The following is a 6,539-nucleotide window of genomic DNA, read 5'->3' as shown; positions in this document are numbered from 1 at the left end:
TAAAGTGTGGCTAACACAATTTACAAATAAGTCCTAAGTAGCAGAGACATAATTTAAACCAACATCATTAAGATAAGATAATGTAAACGAAACAAAGAAAAACCTAGATAAACATTTGAAATGATAAGAAAAGCCTTGTTTGGAGTGGAGGAGGACAGGCCTCAGATGAGGATTAATTCATTGTAAATAAATGATTCTTCAAATTTTAATATGGAGCACATATATTTTGAAAGTTAAACATATAAATTGTGAAAATATTGCCATACCACCTTTTTCATCCTCAGTTTTCACTCCTGAGAGGCAACCACCTTTAGACTCTGGTGTTAACACTCTCGCAGTATCATGTTTCTGACTTCCTTCCATCTAAGTAGCTAGCACACTTACATTGTGCTTCCTTTTTCAGCTTAAGACCTTGTTGACCTCCTAAAATGACTGTGTGTGGTTTGTTTCCAGGCACACCATACAGGTACCTAACACACACACTCAAATCAGGGTGTTTGTTTTCTGAATAATTCATCAGGCTGATGATTATCACTTTTTCAATTTTCTGTATGTTTTATACCTCACTAAAAAGTTTATTTTAAAACATACAAGAAAACATTGCTTGCTTCAATAGGACGAGAGAGAGAGGACCATAGGAAGAAATGCAAAAACAAAATCAGAAAGTGAGTTTCCATGGTAACTGGATCAAGGATTTTTTAAAAGCCTTCTTTGTAATCTGTAAAATACATATAGAAAATGAATTAAGCATTAGTTTGCACTGTGAGTAATTTTAAAACTCTTGTAAAGAAATAGAAAATTATTGAAAGCAGGGATTCAGACATTTGTACCTCAATGTTCATAGCAGCATTATTCCCAATAGTCAAAATGTATAAGCAGCCTAAGTGTCCAACAGAAGCAGGTGAATGGATAAATAAATTGTGATATGTACACACAGTGAAATACTATTCAGTCTTGAAAGAAACTCTGACACGTGCTACAACATGCATGAACTTTGAAGTCTGTATGTTAAGTGGAATATGGCAGCCGCAAGAGGAGAAATACTGCACGACTCCATCATTTGAGACACGGGGAGTAGTCACATTCATAAAGACAGAAAGGAGGATGGTGGTTGCCAGGGCTGAGGGACGGGGTATTGGGGAGTTAGTGTCTAAGGGGTACAGAGTTTCAGTTTGTCAAAATGGAAAAAGCTCTAGAGATGAACAGCGGTGATGGTTGCACTGCAGCGTGAATGTACTTAATACCACTGAACTGCACTCTTTAAAATGGTTCAGGTGGCACATTTTGTGTTATGTGTATTTTACTGCAACAAAAAAAGGAAAAAGGAAGAAAACTGACAGTATCCAAAAAACTTTCTGTGTCCCCTCAGTCATAGCCATCCCTCCCATCCTCTCTGAAGCAACCACCTCTCCAGGCTTTTACATTACTGTCTAGTTTTACCATCCAAGTGTGGATTCCAAAAAGATTACAGTTTTTAAACTTTTAATAAGTGGAATCAAAATTGTACATGTGTCTGCTTTAGCTCTACACTCCTTTTGTATAAGATACACCTGTGTTGTCTGTAACTACAGTTCATTTTCATTGTTGGACAGCATTTTATTGTATAAAGATATAACTATTACTGGTGGGCATTTAGATTATTTTCAGTGTTTGCAGTGCTGCTGTAAACATTACTGTTTTTCCTAGTGTACACAGGCCGCAGTTTCTAGGGAATATTACCCAGGAGTGAACTGCTTGGCTCGTGGGATGCAGGAACTTCCACGCGTTAAGTAATGCAATCTGTTTTCTAAAGTGGCTGTACCAGTTGATACTCTCACTAGCCATCTGCATAAGCTCTGATAGTCTGCATCCTAGTCTGTACCAGATTTGGTCTGTTTTCATCGCCAGTCTTGTGGTAGTTTTCATTCCCCAGATTACTAAGAAGGTTGAGCACTTACAGTATTTATATGTTTACTGGCCATTTGGCGTTCCTCTTTTGTGGAGTGCCTGTTAAGTTTCTCACCTATTTTTTTGGAGTCGTTTCCTTACTGATTAGTCAGAGTATGATTCTGGATGTGAGCCCTTTGTCTGTTCCTGTGTGTGCTGAATGTATCTTCTCATTTCTGCTTTGTGCACTTTCACTCTCTCTAATCAATGGAGGGGTTCTTAATTTCAATAGAGTCAAATGTGGTGAATGTTTTCTACCTTGTCTTTACCCTAAGGTCAAGTTGCAAGTCTTCCACAATGTCTTCTAGAAGCCTTAAGCCTTGTACTATTACCTCTTATATTTGGAACTTACTCATCTGGGGTTGCTTTGGGTTTTGGTTTTGATTTTTGTGCACCATGTACAGTGAGGTCTAATTGTGAGCTGACAAAGAATTTGGAATCTCCCTCGAAATGTCTTCAAAGTCCTTATCAGAGAGATTGGACTGTCCTCAGGGATGAGAAGTCCACTTGTAAATGCCTTGAAAGGACATTCTTTGTCGCTTTAGCATTTATGGTTTACAGAACTAATACATATTTACTGTAAACTATAACAGAAGAAGCTTCCAGAACAAAGTAGCCCTCTTTTACTACCTGCTCCCCCACCCCCAAGTCATTCCCCAGCAGTAATTATCGCTAACATTTGGCATGTAAGGCTCTGGACCGTTTTCCTAAGCACAGGTAAACATGTGTAACCCCATGTCAGCCGGGGGTCGCCTTGCCATCCCATCTTCTCCACTTGTGCTGTTTCAGCATCAACCCCGTGTCAGCCCTGGGGCACCACTGAACTCAGCCACTGGTTCCCACAGGAAATCCACTTAGCACAAGCATTTCCTGATTCGTGTAGGGATCAGGACGGTGTGTTGTGCTGTAAGCAGCCTCGTTGCCCTACTTCCTCACTTTCCCTCCCTCTACCTGAAATCAGGAGCTAATTTCCTTGAACTTCATCTTTTTTCTAGCATGGAAACTTCCTCTTTTCTCTCACTACATTGTATAACAATATCACCAATTTTGTATGTATATATTTAATCTTATCACCCCTCAAGACCAGGGTTCAGCAAACTGTAGCCTGTGGTCCATATCTAGCCCACTGCCCTTTTTTGTAAAGTTTTGCTGGAACACAGCCTTGTGTTGCCTATGGCTGCTTTCTTGCAACAACAGCAGAGCTGAGTGCTTGCAGCAGAGACCGTATGGCCCACATACATAGCCCTTTGTAAAAAAAGTGTGCCGACTCCTGTCCTAGCTATGGAAACATGTCTGTTCATCATTTTATAACCAGCATCCGGTACCATGCCTGGCCCATTCAAATGTACCTGCCACAGAGAATTATCCACAGTCATGAATTTCAAGAATTAAAACATCTCCTTTAGGCCTTTTAGTATGATTGTCAATCATGTGAAATCCTTGACAGAACCAGTGGTATGAGCCATTCAGTACATGTATTGAGAAACCCATTTAGCATTAGGAAATTGGAGAAGTTTCATGCACAACACATCTCGGAAGGCCAAATCCTATTGGTCTCGTGCATGCCATTTTTTGACCTCCTTTAAAGGAACATGTATTTATGTACTAGGTAATTCAGCTAAATGCCGTCTTCTGTTAAGGAATCACTGTGAAGCAGACGCGCCAAGCGAGTAAATAATTGATAGGTATTCGTCTTGACCACGTCAATCCTTTGAACCCTCTCTACCAGATGACAAACCATGTGCTACATCCCGGCCTCCAGAAACATGCCCACCAGACACAGGACCATGCAACAGCCAGGCTGCTGGCAGCTTCGGTTGGCAAGCAGCCCAGGAAAGCAGAACAACCTGGATCATCCTGCTAGATTCTGTTACGTCATTGCCTAGATTTCCTCCTTTTCACGTGCTGTTTTGCATCTTAATATTTCATCTCTTCTCCCACACGTGCATTCATTTTCCCAGCAAGCATTAGTTCCTATTGTTTTCTTTTTTCTCTTTTTCACAAAGGTATTTATACAATTCACAAGTTTTAAATATACAGCTTGATGAATTTTGGTAATCGTGCACAATCGTAACCACCATTACAACCAAGACAGAGAACAGCTCCCTCGTTCTAAAAAGCTTCCAGCACTTGGAAGCAATAGCCATGTCAGCAAAAGCTGTTATGCCTACATACTGCTGTCAGTTCTCAGTAAGCAATGGCTGTGCAAAACACGGTTTCCAGGGGTAATAAAGCAAGGCTTTCCAACCGCTTCTGGGTTAGAGCCGAGGTCCGCTCCAGGCAACATTAAACAAGCCTAGAGCACTTTTAGGAGAGTTTTAGCATGAAGTTATATTGCAGTCCACCTTGAAAATGTTTATCAAGCATGTAATAGTGAATATAAAGGTTAGATAGATACATAGATAGATAGATAGATAGATAGATAGATAGATAGATAGATAGATAGATATACAGACAGACAGAGCAAGCAATATGAAGATATATAAGACAATGATCAATTCTAGGAATAGACTGACAATTTCAACAACATATTAAAGCAAGGGCGAGATATATACAACCGTCCACAAGAGCACAAAGCAAGGTAAATACCCCAATTTAATGATTCAAAGAATGTCTTCCAAAGGAAATGAAAACTGAGATTTGGCTTGAAAGATATGTATGACTTAACCATGAGAAAAGAGGTGTGATGGAGTTCAAGGAAAGGGAAGAGTCTGAGTGAAAAACTTAAAACAGCCTACTGTATGCATGTCTAGGGTGCGAACTGCTAAGCTGGGCAGGACAGAAGATACAGTTGGAAATCTCACTGTGCCAGATGATGGAGGTCTTCAAGACACAGAGTCACTGCCAACTCCAGGAAGCTTCCTTCCAATTTGCTTCTTCACCCTACACCCACTCAAGCTGGGATGTACCCTTTCTCCTCTTCGTGTTCTCATTACTTCACATTCTCTCAGTGCCCACATGGTGACCCTGTTGGCATTACTACTGTGAGACTTACAGTCGTGGGAAGCCATGATGGCTGTTCCCCAGCACCCAGGACAGTGCCCAGATCCAGCAGAATCAAGAAATGTTCATTAGAGTTTGTTGGAAAAGCAACCATTAAATAAATATATAGCCGTTGCTGTGTTCCAGAAAATTTTCACAACAGGTTTGAGGAAGGAGTTAGGCAGGTATTAGGAGGAGAAGCTAAAGAGTTGTGAATTCCAGCCATACCCTCTTTTTTGGTTACTCCAGGCCTCCTTCCATCTGTTCACATAAGACTGAAGAAGAAACTGCATTATGTTAACACTTGGGCATCATACATCAAATGGCAGGACTATGGTAAGAATATCAAGATGTGCTAAGTTATGGAGGCTGTGTCTATGAATAAGCTTGATTACAATTCAAAAGATTGTAATTCTTTACAACTATGGAGATTGCTTCAACGATAATGGAAACTTAAAAGCTAGGCTTCTATTGCTATATAAAACAACATAAGTTTGTCTGATTTGAAACTTGAGGTAAATTTTAATCAAAAATAATCAAGCACCTGAGATTTTAGAAGCTGTGCCTTTGAACATCTTATCATGTTTTAAGGTACGTTTGAAAAGTACTTTCTACTGAACAGTGAAGTTGAATCTTGCATCTACCTGCTTATCCAGAGTACTTATCAAGTAAGGAGTGCCATCAGCTGAGTCAGATACTGTTAGCAATACAACTGTAATAATAAATTTTCCAGAGGCAGACCAATAGGATATATAGAGCTATGTAAGAGGAGATTTATTATGGGAATTGGGTCATGTGATTATGGGGCCTGAAATATGCCACAGTCCACTGTCTGCCAGCTGGAAAAGCTAGGAAGCTGGTGTTACAATTCATTCTGGGACTGAAGACCTGGGAACCAGGAGCTCCAATGGCAGAAGGTAGCAGAAGACAGACGTCTGCACATGGGGCAGGCATATCTCCTCCAGTGTGACTTTTCATGATCCGAATTAGATACAATATGCTCTATTAACGGGAGGATCAGCTTTACCTCATGGTTAAAGCACAGCTTGTTCCCATGCAGCCCAGTTGTCTTGTTCAGATGCCCCTTAGCTTCCCAAGACCATGTCAAGCCCTGTCCTCCTCAGGCCCTTCACATCAGTTTTTTCCTCCGCCTGCAAGGCGCTTCCCACAAGTCTCCTCTCAGTCTTCAGAACTCAGCTTCCAGAAGGCCTCCTGCAGCCACACATTCTGAAGTGGGTCCCTCTTTTTTGCCTCCGTCTCAGTGTCTTATCTGTTTCCTTCATCACACACCACCAACCATCACTGTTGCATCGATCTGATTTCTTCCATGCATCTGAGGTCAGGACTCTTGTCTACCTGAGTCAGTCACAGCCTGAACATTTAGAACAGTGCCTGGCACACATAGTAGAAATTTTGATAGACAATTGCTAAGTGAATTAAAACTGCATGGAATCAAATGTCAGATTTGTTCAGTCATGTTTAAGTTTTATAGCTATATATATCTTAGCTAGAAAAATAATTTTATTATTAAAATTAAATTATTAAAATTAAGGGGAAAAGAATATTACTGAACGTCCAAAAAACTTTAGTATATTATTTCCCCTCCATTTAGAAGTAATTATTTCTACATG

The sequence above is a fragment of the Camelus bactrianus genome, chromosome 2 (assembly GCF_048773025.1).
Source record: "Camelus bactrianus isolate YW-2024 breed Bactrian camel chromosome 2, ASM4877302v1, whole genome shotgun sequence".
Classification (NCBI taxonomy): domain Eukaryota; kingdom Metazoa; phylum Chordata; class Mammalia; order Artiodactyla; family Camelidae; genus Camelus; species Camelus bactrianus.
Note: the sequence above shows the minus strand (reverse complement) of the source record.